The sequence below is a fragment of the Eschscholzia californica genome, unplaced genomic scaffold, assembly GCF_041429995.1.
Source record: "Eschscholzia californica isolate CP2 unplaced genomic scaffold, dmEscCali1.0.p SCAF_3, whole genome shotgun sequence".
NCBI classification, from domain to species: domain Eukaryota; kingdom Viridiplantae; phylum Streptophyta; class Magnoliopsida; order Ranunculales; family Papaveraceae; genus Eschscholzia; species Eschscholzia californica.
This window is the reverse complement of record NW_028238420.1, coordinates 38,124,250-38,142,286: the sequence shown is the minus strand read 5'-3', so window position 1 is coordinate 38,142,286 and position 18,037 is coordinate 38,124,250. Positions and strand designations below refer to the sequence as shown.

General features: G+C 36.6%; 2 pseudogenes across 1 annotated transcript; one reads left to right on the top strand and one right to left on the bottom strand.

Moving 5' to 3' along the window:
• The first annotated feature begins 1,748 nt into the window (after window positions 1-1,748).
• LOC147550072 (protein DETOXIFICATION 49-like) lies at window positions 1,749-10,948 on the top strand (annotated as a pseudogene).
• A 41-nt stretch (window positions 10,949-10,989) lies between these two features.
• LOC147550071 (phototropin-1 pseudogene) lies at window positions 10,990-12,092 on the bottom strand (annotated as a pseudogene). The gene is made up of 5 exons (XR_015238071.1): window positions 12,086-12,092; window positions 11,893-11,944; window positions 11,404-11,516; window positions 11,178-11,318; window positions 10,990-11,094 (listed from the first exon to the last, which is right to left on the bottom strand). The product of XR_015238071.1 is annotated as a phototropin-1 pseudogene (transcript).
• Between the last annotated feature and the right edge of the window lie 5,945 nt (window positions 12,093-18,037).

Below are 18,037 nucleotides of genomic sequence, written 5' to 3'. Positions count from 1 at the left end.
TCAAACTATGCTTGAATCTCCATTCAAACATCATAAACACTAGTATCTAGTTGTTCAAGTTAGAATCTAATTCGTCTAGTCAAAGATAGTTCATGCAAACGGCTCGTGATGCCACTGTAGGGGATTACTAGGGTATCTCATACACCTAATTGTCTAGTGTTGGTAGCGGAATCTCAAATATCTCTATGTTTAACACTAGTTTCCAGGATCTATACATGAACATACCAATGAACTAAGTTGGAAAGATGATTACCTCTTAATCGCTTTCCCACGAACTAAATTCCGACCAGTATTCAGAAGATAAGAGCTCCAAGTGTAGCTCCTCTACTTGAGTCACCGAGTAATGACTTGAACTCCCTCCTTTCAGTCAGCTAGGACCTTCTTGAAGGTTGGGATGAAGAACTCCTTCTTCTTGACTAGATACTTGAGAAAACTCCTTTTCTCTCTCTCTCTCTGAGATGTATATTCTGAAACTCTTTCAGGCTCTCAGAAAAGATCTCACAAAATTGGCTCTCTCTTCTTTCTTTAGGTTGTATAATTAGGTATATATAGAAATCTCTAGAAGAGGTATTAGACTCAAACTAGGATTCTTAAAACCTAATTATAAGGCAACACCCAAAATACCCTCCTTTGGGTCACTTGAAGTGGCCGGCCAACATAGCCCTTTATGGGCTTCCTTGGCCGGCCCACTTAGGGCCTAACCGGCCATCACATGGCCGGCCCTATTGCCTAGGTCGGCCATCACATGGCCGGCCTACCTAAAGCCTTTCCGGGCCTCCCTTTTGGGCCCGGACATGTATGTATCTCTTCGGACTTCTCTGAATCAATCTGGACTTACCAATAATGGATCCAATCCACTTATTTGCCATTCTCCTTCTAGTCAATTCTCTCCGTTCAAATCTTTACTCTGATGTGTAACCCTTGTAGGATCCGGTCTATGTGATGGACACGTTCTGTTGTAACATAATCAATATTGTGGCAACTTGGGTTGTTTTTTCTGCTTCTGACATCTCTAAGATGGACACTTTCTCTGTTGTAAGGTAATCAATATCGTTATCAACATGAGTTGTTTTTTTGCTTCTGACCTCTCTGTGATGGAGACGTTATGTATTGTAACATAATCAATATCTTTATCAATGTGAGTTATTTTTTCTACTTCTGGCCTTTCTTTGACGAACACATTCTCTGTTGTAATATAATCAACATCGTAATCAACGTGGGTTGTTTTTTTTACTTCTGACCTCTCTGTTACAGACACGTTCTCTATTGTAACTTAATCATTTGTTATCAACGTGGTTTTTTTTTCTTTTCTGGTCTATCTGTTATCGCTTGAATGGAAACAAGTAAATGACACAACTTTAACATTTTTCCTTCATTCCTTAATCTTTTTCGAAATATGGGCTTCTAGGAAATATAGACAAATAGACTTGCTATCATAAATTTATGGAAGTTCACTAATATGTACTTTTCTTTATAATGTAATTGAAATAATCCCTCTCCTGTTTTCTCTCTCCTCTGTTTTCTCTCTCAATATGTTTTTTTTTGTTGAAATTCCTCTCTCAAGCGAAAAACTGTATTTATCCCCAGTGACATCAACTACTCTTTTAAAAAAATTATTCTTAGAACATTTTATCATCCTCAAAGGCCGCCTTAATATTCTTTTATATAAGTACTCACTTTCATAACTTCTATCAAACCCATCAAACCTTCTTTCTCTCTCACTCTGTTTTCCGTGACGAAATTGAATCATGGGTTACCAATCCCTTGTTTCTTCAAATGAATGCAATTCTGATCAACCTTGCCTAATTTCCATCAAAGATTTAGAGCCCAACATTTTTACCGGATTGATTCCTAAAGATGAAACAAAATCAAATAAAACCCATCTTTCATTAGTCATTAACGAATCGAAATCGATTGCGAACATAGCACTTCTAATGATTCTTACGGGACTTTTACTTCACTCTAGATCAATGGTTTCAATGCTCTTTCTTGGGTATCTTGGTGAACTTTCTTTATCTGGTGGTGCTCTTGCGATTGGGTTTGCTTATATCAGTGGATACTTGATTCTTTCGGGTTTAGCTATGGGAATGGAACCAATTTGTGGTCAAGCTTTTGGTGCTAAAAAACTTACTCTTCTTGGTCTTTTCTTCAAAAAACAGTCTTAATGCTTCTATCTGTTTTCAATCCCGATTGAGTTTCTCTGGTTAAATATGAAAAAAGACTGATATTTTTTGGTCAAGATGGAGATATTTCAAATGATGCTCAAAAATACAGTTTTTATTGCATAAATCAGCAGGCTGAAGTGAAACCTCAACCCAGACAAAGAAAAAATAGATTTCACGGCTACATCAAAAAATAAAACGCCAAAAAACTATCACTTACACGGTGCTCAAGTCATACCCTCTAAACCCTAAGGCTATATCTCATACATAATAAAAAAACAATGAGGATCAAATACACCTAATCATTAGGCGGAGCAAAGACAACCTTGCGGCCAATCTCTTAGCTTCAAATTTCTTGACATTTGATCCAACCGAAACCAGGCGTGAAGCTATAATAGAGACATTATCTAAAGCAAGAATATCACCATAATCAACCTTCATCTAACCAAAATCAAGAGTACGAGTAGCCTTACCTAGATTACAAGAAGCAATACCATCATCAGACGAAGTCAGTGTTGTTTATCTGGTATTATGAAAAAACCAAGAATCCGGTCTTCATGTTTTATAAATACATACACTTTAGAGTGTCTTTCTGCAATAAATTCAGAGATAACTTTAAGGTTGTGTTTGATATCAGGGAAATAATTCCATGTAAATAAAAGAGTTCCATGGGATTTATTCCATGAAAATAAAAGTTCTTTCGTTTGGTTGTCATTTATTAAAATGTGGAATTACGAACTCTATTATTTGGTTGACAACTAACTTCTACGAATATAATATTCAATTAAAATTTTTTATTCACTCTTTATGTAGTCAAAATGACATTTTTTACTTTTATGTTGCTAAAATTACATTTTCATCCTTATGTTGTGGAAATTACACTTTTACCCTTATGTTTTCAAAATGACAACGTATAGATAAAAAAGAAATTTTACTAATATAAAAGGTAAAATTGTCAATGTAAAAGTGTGTAAATGTCATTTTTACAAGATAAAGGTAAGAATGTCATTTAGACCACATAAGGTTAAAAATGTCATTTTGATATTATCAAAGGTAAAAATGTCATTTTGACAACATAAGGGTAAAATGTCAATTTGATATTATAAAAAGGTAAAAATGTAATTTTGGCTATATAAAGCCAAAATGTCATTTTGACAACTTCGTAAACATGTCTTTTTCTTTGAATTGTTCAGCGTATGCCTCGAACCTTTGACCTCTAAAGTGGAAGATTATACCTCTTGCCACTCCAACTAAAGGTTGTTGGCACTTCCTAAACATGTCATTTGGTGAGAAGGACAAAAGTGTCATTTGCTCAATGTATAAGGAAAAGTTTATTTTGCTAAATTTTATGGGTAAAAATGTCATTTCGAACATATAGGGAGATAAATATTAGGTTTCAAGTATCTAAATATATTAAAATATTTTTATTTTGATTTTTGACTTTCCGTGGAAACTAATTCCGAGGGGGAGCAAGGAATTAAAAGTGGACTATTTAATGGAAATAGATTCCTAAGGAATTAAAGCATACATATTTCTATGAATTTTTTTTTATTTCCATGGAAATAGGACATATCAAACACACCCTCAGTCTAAAAAATATTACTGTTTTTTTAAACAGATTAAAAAGAAAATTAATATAATTTTTAAACAGAAATTGATTAGAAGCTTAGAGAAAACCGAGTCGAGTTGTCTCTTTCCTTAAGACAGCGAACACCCTGGTATTAGTACTAAAACCAGTCAAATGCTTGTCTCTCAGGATACAACGGCTGAACCTTTCAGGATGACGAATAAGAGTACTTCGTTTTTTCTTAAAGCGTGCGAACTTCAAACAAGCTGTAAGAACCAGATGCAATTGACTACTTAAACTCTAAATGCTCTTAACTTTGAATGCTAAAATTTTCGTATTTTGTTTGCTGGATTCTGTTTGGTATTTATAGAAGTATTGGTGACACTTTAGACAGGTGCCTATAGACGAATGGATGCTTTCCAACATTCATATTTGACTGTTGGTTTTTCGGGTGCCATCTTGACCGTCAGATCTCAACGGATCTATCAAGATCTCGTGCCTTGACCGCCCACTGTTAGATCATCAACGGATCTATCTTAAAGGCGCCAATCATCCTGACCCTCGGATCAAATATATGTCCGTAAAATCAAAGGCGACGATGCGAAGTGCAAAGTGCATGCAGGCGCCTCTAAAGCGCCCAATGCGCCCTAATCGCCCATTTCGCCTTCGCCGCGCATGGTTTGCGTGGCGAAACACCTTTCCATTTCAACCAACATACCATAAATATATGGAAGATTATATATAAGGAAATAAAACATTTCCTCCATCATAAATGTGGTACTAACTCAAAATCCCGATTTAGAGTTAATGGTACCCGTACCAAACTAATTTTGTAATAACTCATTCATACGGAATCTGATTTGGACAAAATTTGAGTCTAAATTCAAGATCTCGACGAGACGTCTTGCTCGAGACTCTGATGAATATAGGTACATCAAATTAAGGAAAAACCGGTCCAGCTGCTTTTGAGCTAGCTGCCGATTCCAACAGTCAGCACATCAAGCCTATCATCAACGTCATGCACCGCAATTTTCTCCATCCAACCCTGTCATCCCTCTCTGCACCAGTTAACTCAACACCTTCAACCATTTTACACCGAGACTCATCCTTATCAGCAAGGACAAACCACTGTGAAGTATCAATATGAGTACTCACCTTCTTATGCCTATCATTTGAAGAAGATGGCTCACTAGACCTTTTGTGTCGCTTCGCGACATTCTTGCTTTTGACCGCTTGCCACCCCTCATCATACCCAACCACAATTGTCGAACTCACTGTCTGTAGAAGAGTTGATAACTCAACAGGTATGGTAGTCTACATAGGAGCATCCTTCTCAATCCCCACGTAGCCCTTCATCGAAACCTCCTCCTGATTAGGAGAAGCCACTCCATCATCACACCCAATAGAAGCAACCTTCTCACTAGCACTCCCCTTCTCCTAAGGTGCCCAAACTTTTTTACTTTAATCTTTACTTCATACATTAAGAATTTATCTTCGATCTCAATCGATAACTCTTCCATTAACTTATTGTGCAACCCTTTAGATCATTCTTCCAATACCCATTATTTTCTTGTTTCTTATCTAAATCTGGGAATTCAAGGAGTTGCCTTAAGTGGGGTTTGGACTAATTTCAATTTAGTTGGATCTTTGATCATCTACATTTACGTCTCTCGGATTTACGGAAAAACTTGGGGTGTCTAGACCCACGAAAAATGTGAGTTAAAGACCCACGAAAAACGTGGGTCTTTAACTCTGGACATTTCTTTTTCTTGTGAGGGCATCTCCCAAGTGGCATGTCAAGACCCACGATTTTCGTGAGAAACATTTTAGACATAAGATCAAAACGATTCACTGTACACAGGAATACACTAGGGACACTAAATTTGGTCAAAACTCCTCATAAATTTTTTGTTTTGGTGAAGAAAGATCCACGAATGTTTTTAGTTTTCAGTTCCCTAGATACTTTATTAATTTGCAACAATTTGCCATAGTTTTGCAACAACTTTGAAAAAATATTAGATTTTTAACTAAAAAAATACAAATATTTGAGTTTTTAACCAAACATATATTTGGGTTTTTAACCAAAAATATATAACTTGTCTTTAGAACTTAATTTTTTTTCAAATTGGGTCTGTCCAATATCCTGTTTTTATTTTTAACGTAATTAATATCATTATGAACGTGAGTTGTTTTTTTCTACTTCTGGCCTCTCTGTTACGAACACGTTTTCTCTACTGTAACATAATCAATATCGTTATCAACGTGGGGTATCTTTTTCTGCTTATGGCCTCTCTGTGACGGACAAGTTCTCTGTTGTAACATAATCAATATCGTTATCAACGTTGGTTGTTTTTTTCTTCTTCAGGCCTCTCTGTTACGAACACGTTCTGTATTGTAACATAATCAATATCGTCAACTTGGGTTGTTTTTTTTGCTTCTGATCTCTCTGTGATGGAAACTTTCTCTGTTGTAACGTAATCAATATCGTTATTAACGTGAGTTGTTTTCTTTGCTTCTGACCTCTCTGTTGCGGACACGTTCTGTATTGTAATACAATCAATATCTTTATCAATGTGGGTTATTTTTTTTCTGCTTCTGGCCTTTCTTTGAAGGACACATTTTGTTGTAACATAATCAATATCGTAATCAACGTGGGTTATTTTTTTTCTACTTCTAGCCTCTCTGTTACGGGCACCTTCTATATTGTAACATAATCATTTGTTATCAATGTGGGATTTTTTTTTTCTGTTCTGTTCTGGTCTATCTGTTATCACTTGAATGGAAACAACTGAATGACACAACTTTAACATTTTTCCTTCTTTCTTAATCTTTTTGGAAATATGGGCTTCTAGGAAATATAGACAAATTGACTTTTTTTTTTTTTTTTTGTTAAGAGATACAAATATTATTAAGCTAATAAAGTGTCATTACAATGGAAAGAAACCATAAAATAAGGAATTCTGCTCCAAGTCTTCGATTTATTCTTCTTTCTGGCCCATTTAGCAAGCTTATCCGCCTGAGAGTTGAATCTACGATTAGTGTAACTTAATTTCACCATATGAATCTTGCGTTTTACCTCCTGAATTTTACGAAGATGGATTCTAGACTGCCATTGAACTTCATGCTTAGTATTCTGAATGTTATGTATGATATTTATATTATCACTTTCAATAATAATATTATTATAATCATGTTCTACCGCCCATACCAGGCCCTCGAGAATTGCAATTGCCTCTCCTTCTTCACTATTTCTGCCTCTCGTAATACTCGTATGAGCTTCTATGAATTTAGATTCAGAATCATGGATAATTAGGCTAATTCCTGTAATATCATGCACATTGATAAAAGAAGCATCAACATTAATTTTCAGCCAATTTGGTTCTGGAGGGTTCCATTTTCCTTGCAATTTTGTATTCCTGTAATAGCATAGACAAATTGACTTTGCTATCATAAATTTATGGAAGTTCACTAATATGTACTTTTTTTTTATGAAATATGTACTGTTCTTTATAATGTAATTGAAATAATCCCTCCCCTGTTTTCTCTCTCTTCTGTTTTCTCTCTCAATACTTTTTTTTGTTGAAATTTCTCTCTCAATATATCTATGGCTTCCATGCAGGCCAAAAACTGTATTATGCCCAGTGACATCAACTACTCTTTTAAAAAAATATTCTTAGAACATTTTATCATCCTCAAAGGCCGCCCTAAAATCTAATATATAAAAACAGGTCAGATGGTTATTTTGGATAAGTCTGGCCGTCCATTTTTGTTGGGAGCTTGATAAAGTTCACATCTGACGGTTGGTATAAATTTCTCTTTATGTAAACAAACTCAAATGTAAAAACAGGTAAGTCGGTTATTTTGGATAAGTCTGGTCGTCCATTTTTGTTGGGAGCTTGATAGAGTTCACATCTGACGGCTGGTATAAATTCTTTTTTATGTAAATAAACTCAAAAGAGAAGGGTAATAGTGTATTTTTTAAACACGGTTAGGATATCCCTAAAATAACTATAACTACTGCACCACTTTCTTCTCATTCTGCTCCAACAACAGGATTGTAATTCTCTCTTATTCTCTGCAATTATATTTCTCTCTATTCTCTGCAATTCTCTCCTCTAAAATTGTTGAAGTTTTTAATTTGTAGGAAGAATTTTAGAATGTTACGGCGTTAGCCAAGAGGGAAACCTAGTTCTTATATATAACTACTCACTTTCATAACTTCTACCAAACCCATCAAACCTTCTTTCTCTCTCAAACTCTATTTTCCGTGACGAAATTGAATCATGGGTTACCAATCCCCTGTTTCTTCAAATGAATGAAATTCTGATCAACCTTACCTAATTTCCATCAAAGATTCAGAACCCAACATTTTTACCCGATTGATTCGTAAAGATAAAACAAAATCAAATAAAACCTTTCTTTCTTAGTCATTAATGAATCGAAATCGATTGCGAGCATAGCCCTTCCAATGATTCTTACTGGACTTTTACTTCACTTTAGATCAATGGTTTCAATGCTCTTTCTTGAGTATCTTGGTGAACTTTCTTTAGCTGGTGGTGCTCTTGCTATTGGGTTTGCTAATATTAGTGGATACTCGATTCTTTCAGGTTTAGCTATGGGAATGGAACCAATTTGTGGTCAAGCTTTTGGTGCTAAAAAACTTATGTCTTTCTCTTCAAAAAACAGTCTTAATGCTTTTCTCTGTTTTCAATCCCGATTGAGTTTCTCTGGTTAAATATGAAAAAAGACTGATCATTTTTTGTCAAGATGGTCAGCAGGCTGAAGGGAAACCTGAACGCAAACAAATAAAAAATAGATTTCACGACTACATAAAAAAAAACGCAAAAAAACTATCACTAACACGGTGTTCAAGTCATACCCTCTAAACCTAAGGCTATATCTCATACATAATAAAAAAACAATGAGGATCAAATCCACCTAATCATTAGGCGGAGCACAAACAACCTTGCGACCAATCTCTTAGCTTGAGAAATCTTAGCTTCAAATTTCTTAACATTTGATCCAACCGAAACCAGTCGCGAAGGCGCAAAGCTATAATAGAGACATTATCTACAACAAGAATATCATCATCACCAGCCCTCATCTTACCAAAATCAAGTGTACGAGTAGCCTTACCTCGATTACAAGAAGCAATACCATCATCAGACGAAGTCAGTGTTGTTTCTCTAGTGTCGTTAAAAGTGACTCGAATATGGATTGGTATCGAACCCGGTTTACGACCCGCCAATCCGTTTACAAGGGTCTCGGCGCTGAATTTTAGACCCGTTAGCGGAGCTAATGGCTGAGGCAGAGTTGGTATGCGAAGTAGGGTTGTGAGGCAGAGCTAGACTCCGAGACAGAGCTGAAATGCTCTGCCTCTAAAGCGCCCAATGCGCCCATTCACCCACGCCGCGCGTGGTTTGCGTGGCGAAACACCTTTCCGTTTCAACCAACATACCATAAATATATGGAAGATTCTATATAAGGAAATAAAAATTTCCTCCATCATAAACTAATTTTGTAATAACTCACTCATACGGAATCGGATTTGGACAAAATTTGAGTCTAAGTTCAAGAGCTCGACGAGACGAATCAAACGAGATGTCTTGCTCGAGACTCTAATGAATATAGGTACATCAAATTAAGGAAAAACCTGTCCAGCTGCTTTTGAGCTAGCTACCGATTCCAACAATTAGCATATCGGGCCTATCATCAACGTCATGCAGTGCAATTTTCTCCATCTCAACACCTGCAACCATTTTACACCGAGACTCATCCTTATCAGCAAGGACAAACCACTGTGAAGTATCAATATGAGTACTCACCTTCTTATGCCTATCATCTGGAGAAGATGGCTCACTAGACCTTTTCTGTCGCTTCGCGACATTCTTGCTTTTGACCGCTTGCCACCCCTCATCATACCCAACCACAATTGTCGAACTCACTGTTTGTACTGGAGTTGATAACTCAACAGGTATGGTAGTCTACATAGGAGCATCCTTCTATGATAGAACCAACCTTCTCACTAGCATTCCCCTTCTCCTTAGGTTCCCAAACTTTTTACTTCAATCTTTACTTCATACATTAAGAATTTATTTTCGATCTCAATCGATAACTCTTCCATTAACTTATTGTGCCACCCTTTCGATCATTCTTCATACCCATTAACTATTTTCTTGTTTCTTATCTAAATCTGGGAATTCAAGGAGTTGCCTTAAGCCCTTAAGTGGGGTTTGGACTAATTTCAATCTAGTTGGATCTTTGATCTTCTACATTTACGTCTCTCGGATTTACAGAAAAACTTGGGGTGGGTTATCTTCAGATTGCTTAAAAGATTGGAAATCACTTCTAAATTTTGCAGTCCCAAGTTGCATTTCAGTTTGTTTAGAATGGTGGTGGTATGAAATCATGATTTTATTATGTGCGTTATTGATTAATGCTAGAGCAACCTTCGCTTTGATGGGAATTTTGATTCAAAAAACTGCTTTAATATACATTTTCCCATCTTGATTAATGCAAGAGCAACCTTTGCTTTGCTTTGATGGGAATCATGATTTTATCGACAAGAGTTGGAAATGAATTGGGTGCAAATGAACCAAAAAAAATTGCAGCAATTACAGGACTAGGTATGTTCAAAGTAATGGGAGAAATATTTGGGCAAGTATGTTCATAAAACATTTAGACTTTATCAAATTAACATCAACGTTAATTGAAATTTGTCGAATTGGCGAGTTGATTTCGCAGGCAACAGCGGCGGGCACTTTGAAAAACTTACCGAAAGTACCCGAAATTCGTCAAGTTATTGCATTCGGGTTTGTTACTTGGATCGAAAGAATCTGCACCTGAGTGCATGGAAAATCTAACTTTTGGTAATGAAAGTCTTAGAAGATATGTTATACCACAAGGAGGAATTCGAAGTCTTTTAACTTATCTTGATGGTCCATTACCACAAGAATCAGCAATGGGAGCTCTGAAAAATCTTGTTAATTTATTCCCGATCCAAACTTTACTTTCTTTTGGGTTCCTTCCTCCTTTAATTCATGTACTTAAAGATGGTTCTTTGGGTGCTCAAGAAGCAGCTGCATCTACAATTTGCAAGATTTGTAGTTCATTAGAAATGAAGCAGTTGTTGGGTGAATTTGGATGCATTTCTTTGCTAGTGAAAATGTTAGAATCGAGATCGAATGGAGCAAGAGAAGTTAAGCTCTATCAAGTTTGATAACTCTCTCATAAAATTGCAGACAAGTTTGATATACCTCATTAGAAGACATTAGTTTGTAAATCCAAAAGTTGAGGATCTACAACTTTAACTTCATTTTCAGCTTCACTTGTTAATGGTGTTGGAGTATCGAGCTGAGGCGGGTTCTGATCACAACTCAAAATATCAGTATCTACCATCTTATACCAAAATAACGAGGTTATATTTTAAGTGCATAATTCAGACTAACCATGCATCGAACGAGAGCCCAATTCACACCACGAAAAAATGGATGTTGCTTAATTTCGTTAGCTCCTTCACGAGAACCCAATCTGTTTTTTGGGTCTCTGTGCAAAAGACGGTACATTAATTGCTTTACGCTGAAACTTGCCTGCAAAGTTTTAGATTTTATTATTAACGGAATGTATATAGAGGAGTTTAAGATGAGGAAGTAGTTATTTAGGAGAAAGACGAACCGGAGTACTTCCTGGAAATTTAAGATCTTTGTGACGGATATTAGCAAATGTCTTTTGCCTTGTTTTTCCTCTGAATGGTGTATACCCATAGAGCATTTCATATAATAGAATGCCTAAAAGGGTATACCATGATTTCAATCAGTTCAAGATAATAGTGTAAAAGCTTAGAAGAAGAAAACAATCCGAAAAGATATTCTGGGAGCTGAGTAGTGTTTCACAACGGTCCGTCACTGCCAGTGGGGCCCAGACTCGTCTGGGACCAAGTTAGGGCTGGGAGGGCCCCCGGAGGCATGATATAGAAGCATAACACAGTTCTCGAAAAAGGCCCGCAAGATGCTTGGCATGACCAGCCATTCTTGGGGCGCTGGGGGTATAACAGCTTAGAATAATGGAAGGTTCACGAATAGGCTCCCGCAAGTCCGGGATGGAGGAATGGGCAGCTATTCTTCGTACAGTTGCAGATACTTCGCATAATAGATAAACTATTACCTAGAGCCCACCAGTCAACTGCACTAGTATGGCCAGCTCCAGTGATAATTTCCTGCAAAACAAAAATTTGAAAAATATGTCAGATCCTAGTTCCTACAAGTTAAAGAATAAGCTTGTTTGTTGCTAGAATGAAGACAAGGGCTACTGAACGAAAGATAATGCTATAAAAATGTCGAGTAGGTAAGTCACAAACCGGTGCTATGTATTTCCTCAGTGCCCACGAAAGAATTCGAAGCTCGCATAGGTTCAGCCATAAAAATTGGAGATGTTTTGATGCAGGGGCACCCGGCGTGGAGGCTTTTTCCATGACTAAACCGGGCCATGGGCCATCCGGCCATGGAGAGTAGCTTTAGGAAGTCCCAATTTTAGTATGATTATTAGAGAATTTAGGTTTAGGAAATTATGTTATTTTAGTATTTCCAATAATTGGAAAGGTCCAGATTTGAGTCTAGTTATTTAGGAAGTTGCAGTATTTTATTTATTTAGGAAAGTCTAAATTCAAGTCTATCTAGGAAAGTTCAGAATCCTATAAAAGGATATCTAGTTTGTCCATTATTCCCATGTTGAAGAGAAAACCCAATCAAGTTTAATCGAGTTTACAGTTATTTAGAGTTATTTAATCGTTATTTTATCGTTCTTCGTATTAGTTTATTTTATTCTTAAATTCCGCTGCGTTCTACATCATGTGGTATCCAGAGCCACCAAAGTTTTTGGCTAATGATTCTGGAATTTTTTTTCCAGACCAGTTACATCAGTATCAATCGTATTATATTCGTCAAGATGATTATATTCAATCAAATTATACTCATCAAGAGATAACGAATCAATGCTCATGTTCTTCATGTTTATATGCGAATAACGACTCGTACAATTATCATTGGAATCCGGGAGAAACCGAACGAGAAACCCCTCCACAACCGTATTCATCATCACCGTCACCACCCCCACCATTGTCTTATACAGCTTCACATCCATATTCTTCTTCTACACCACCTCCGTACTCTTATTATTCACAACCGTTTTCACCACCTCTACCTTCATACACTTATTATTCACCACAATCACCACCACCACCGCAACCTTCGTACTCTTATTTTACACCGGCACCGTATTCACCATCTCTTATACAACCGTATTCACCTCCACCACCAACACAATCATCTTATCTTTCCTATTCACCACCACAACAACCACAACCGTCTTTTTTCGAAACAGTTCCATCGCTAATACCCGATTTAGTTAAGGCTCAACATGTGGTAAACGACATCAAAACAATAATACGTCAACCATATTCATCGTCTATTTTAACTTTCAATAAGGAAGAAGAAAGAGAAGAACACAAAGAAGTTGAAGAAGACGCTCACAACGATGTTCAAGTCGACGAAGAAGAAGAACAAGAAGAAAAAGAAACGTACGAAGAAGTTGAAGCTATAGGTATTTACGCAATTACTTCATCACAAACTACGAACGAAGGAAAACCTAATATAACAATGGAGAATAATAATCCATTGGAGAAGATTACGAGCTTGAAAACTCTTCATAATATCCTTTTGAAAGAAACAAAGGAGCGACGTGATCAGGTTAGTACTCTTATGAAATCTAAAAGTGATCTTGAAATTGAAATCGAACAATTTATAGCTGAGAATCAAAGATTAGAGGAAGAGAAGAAGATTCTTCAAGATAAAGCTATGGAAGCTGAGATTAAACATAACTTAACCCTAGTGAATGAAGCTGCGTTAGAGGAACAGATGAATGAAGAAGCTAAAGAACTGAACGATCAATTAAATGAGAAAATCAAAGAGGTTATTGAGGTGAATGAGGAGTTCAGTGATGACAGAATTGAAGTGAATAACGATCGTGAGAAGAGGCAAAAAGAAGAAGATAGATTGAGAAATTTAGTGAATGATTTGGAGAAGAGTAATGAAGAATCTCAGAATGAAATCAAGCGGATCTGGAAGATTAATAATCGAATTCTCGAACAGAAATCAGACATGGAGATGAAGTTTTGTAATCTAGAGAAAGAAAAGATTGATCGAGATGTTGAGATCAAGAAATTGCAGAAGCAGCTTGATATCGTCAATGGAGAGTTAGGTCGTGAACGAAGTTCTTCTGAAGTTGTTGTTCGTGAGATGAATTTGATCCAGAAAAATCTCGATATTCAGGTAATTGAATCTAAAACTTTGAAATCAAATTTCATTGAACTTGATAAAATTAGATTAGAAATTCAGGAGAAACTGAATCAATTAGAGAAAGAGAAAGAAATACTTATTGAGAAAGGAAAAGTTAGGGAAATGAATATTCAATCTTTGATTAAGGAGAAAGATTTAGTTGATGGAAAGTTGATTGATTCCTTGAAATCAATTGAGAATCTGAAGAGAGAGAAAGATGAACTTGTTAGAGAGAAGGAAGAGATTAATGAAGAGATTAATGAACAGGGAACTAATCTGAAGATGAAGATGGATGACTTACAAAAGGAAGTTGAAAAGCTTATAACCACCATATCTGTAATGGAAAAGAGTGAAGTAGAATTACAGTCGAAAGTTTCGAACACTTTGGATGAAGTAGCAAGAAAGTTTAAGAAAATAGACGAAGAGAAAGCTAATCTTGAGAAGGAAAAGGTTAAGAGATGTAGAAAATTATTGGACCTATATTCTCTAAGATCGATTCTCCGAGGATCTTTGCAACGTTGGATTCGGTATGAAGTTGGTGTTTTGGTCCTTATTCTTCTTCGAAATTCCGGCAAATGTCGAACAAAGTGGGAATTACGGATCGCCATAACAGAGTTCACCGTTTGCTGGTGCATTACGTTATTTTCTTCATCAAACGGTTCGGGACGAACCTCTTGGGAGAAGGGGATGCTGATGCAGGGGCACCCGGCGTGGAGGCTTTTTCCATGACTAAACCGGGCCATGGGCCATCCGGCCATGGAGAGTAGCTTTAGGAAGTCCCAATTTTAGTATGATTATTAGAGAATTTAGGTTTAGGAAATTATGTTATTTTAGTATTTCCAATAATTGGAAAGGTCCAGATTTGAGTCTAGTTATTTAGGAAGTTGCAGTATTTTATTTATTTAGGAAAGTCTAAATTCAAGTCTATCTAGGAAAGTTCAGAATCCTATAGAAGGATATCTAGTTTGTCCATAAAAATTGGAGATGTTTGCTGTCCTTTCTGTTGCCTTTTCTTATGTAATCCAATTCTCTATCCCAGAAAATTTTCAGAATGTTTAATAGTGAATAATATCATTTAGAAGTTCGATTTCAAACTTAGCCTTAATTAAATTCAAATATCTGTGGTTTGCAAGAGGTTAAACATGACAGATCAAAGTCTGTTAACGCTACATGTCCATTGCTTTGAAGCTCATGGTCGATTTTCGTCGGGTTAAGTCGTTTTTGGTCGAAATTCAGTGAAGCTTCTTCCAGGTCATTCTGTTTGAATCGTTTTACATATTTAGCGGTTTAGAATTTACTATTTCATCCGAATTTTGTGGTTTTATGATAGTTATATCCATAACTGTATTTTTGGGTCTAATTTCTTTTGGATCCATAATTTAAAGTAATTATTATTTAGTTTCTTCTAATGATTTATGTTCAGGATCATGTTTAGGATATTATGGACAATTTTGGGGTGTCCATATATAGACGGGTTGTTGTTGAATTATTTTACAGCTCAAATTTCACATTGTTTTAGAGTGAATTAGAATAGAGATGATTACCCGAACTTTGTCATATTTCACATGAATGGACAGTTTGAGTTATAGATTCATATTATTGGCTTTGTTAGATGATTTGTCAGCTTGCAAAGACTCTGAAATGTAAAAATAGAGTTTGTGGGAAGTTGATTGGTTGGTTTGTACGCATTTCAGTTATTCGGTGGAACGTCTCAGTGAACTCTACACTGCCGATAGGACATTCCTAGTATAGTTTCATTCATTTCATGCATTCTTGCTCAGCAAGAGGACTCTTGACAGTTAGGTAACTATTAAATGACCGTTTTGCCCACTTATATTTTAGTAGGACTAATGTACTGTAATAGGAAGCTCGAGGAGAGGTGGACCTTAGTCATGAGCACCATTAGAGGCGCAAGAAGAGGTAGGACCCTATGAATCTTACTTGGAGCACGGTGAAGGAGATGTTCTTCGACCAAGATTGCAATGCGAGCAATTTGTTGGCTAGGACAATTGATGTAGAAGATCATCAAGTTTGATTGATTTAGGGGTCGTAGTGTTTAGCTAGAAACCAACTACGATCGTCGAATTACGAAGTATTTCGCGACTAACTTCGATCGGATCCTACAACGGGTTACACATAAGAATGGGTATTTAATCGGATGATATGACTAGTGGGAGTGTGATATAACCATGGGAGTGTCCTATAAACATATCTCACAGGCCTAATGAGAATTTAGGCACAAGATAGCAAAATGGTCCGAAAATGGGGGTTTGGGCCTAAACCGATTGTAGCACTTTTATGGCTCGGATTGGACTTATTTTTGGAAGGTCGGTTCCTCAGATAAGGAACATTAAATCTGCCAATTTTGGCTGGGTTTGGACGTCACCTCCTCAAGGAATTGAGAAAATATCAACTAGTTGCTATTTTCGACAATTTCCTTAAATCTTATTCTAAAGGGTCTTTTAGGAAACCTAATTGGAGATAGATTCTTATTAGGGTTTTTATATAAAGACTCTTAGGGGAGAGAATAAGGTGCGGAATTTTTCTCTAAGCTTTCTTACTCTACCACATCAAGTAGAGAGGAGAAAGTGAGCTAATTCCCAAGCTATCAACTAGTCAAGCAAGAAGAAGGAGTTCTTCTTATCAAACCACCATTGGAGTGCTAGGGAGCTTTCAAGGAGGGAGATTAAATACACCGTTCGATGTCCCAAGTAGAGGAGCGACAATTGGAGATCTTGGTCTTCTTAATCGATTGGAAAGGTTCGAGGGAAAATAGCGATTAAGGTAATCTCTACTTTTTTTTTAGTTTAACTGTTAGTTTATGCATGATGATCTTGGGACGTACTAATGTCAAGACATGAGATGTCTGAGATTCCGCTTATACGACATTAGTAGACACCACCATAACCCTACACACGGGTATTCCACGTTTCGCCACTAATATATATATATATATATATATATATATATATATATATATATATATATATATTATTTCCTTTTTATCGTTCTCTAGTTCAAATTATGGCATGATATGTTATGATGTGAATGTATGTGGTATACTCTCTATTGTGGATGTTTATCTTTTCAAATTAAATTGGGGCTTCTGAAAAATAATTACATGGTTGCAGAATCGCTTGAGCTGTGTAATCGTTTTGTGTGAATTGTAAACACGTGGTGGTGGAATCGATTGAGCTGCGTGTATAACATGGTGGCAGAATCGCTTGAGTTGTGTTACGTGTAATGGTTGTTTTTCGACAAGCATTGGTTGGTCCCCTTGTTTATTTTTATGTTACGGATTAGCCATAAATTATGTCAAGGGTTACACTCCGAGCGTGCGCAGCCGTTTGGTAACGACCCGAGTTTATCCAGAAGGGGTTCAGAGAGGATGGGAGTTGGGTATTCCGACCCTTGGAGTGATTAGGGTGTCGACCCGATGTCATGCTTGTTTATTTATTCTGCTAAGCCACTGGTGTGTGTGGTTTGAATTCTGTTGTGATTGATACTTACAATGTTTTCACCCTAATGAAAGAGGGTCTTTACTTGAATTTTCTTAATAAGAAAATACCTAATCCTTGAAAGTGGACAGTTGTAAAAGCTTGACTTTGAACAAGGTTTACCCTACCTCGAGACACAAGAACGCTCTTCTCTTCTGGCTCATGGGACTTGTTAGGAGGGTTCTATTTTTGTAGTTTTCGGAGCCACTCAGATCATCTAATACTATTATAGGTTCATGCATATGTTTGGGTATTCTTCGAATTGTTAATGAATTACCTTGCGAGGAAGCATCAGATCTGGCCGGAGGTAAGACGCGCCTCAAGATGAGATAGTTGTATCGCCACGAATATGGCTCTACTACACGATGATGCTCTTATAATCGTCTGGGTAGGTCATGACATATTCTAAGCGTATCACTGTTTGGGTGAGCTTTATTATTTGATGGGTATTGAGATCACAAGCTAGCCTGATGGGCAATG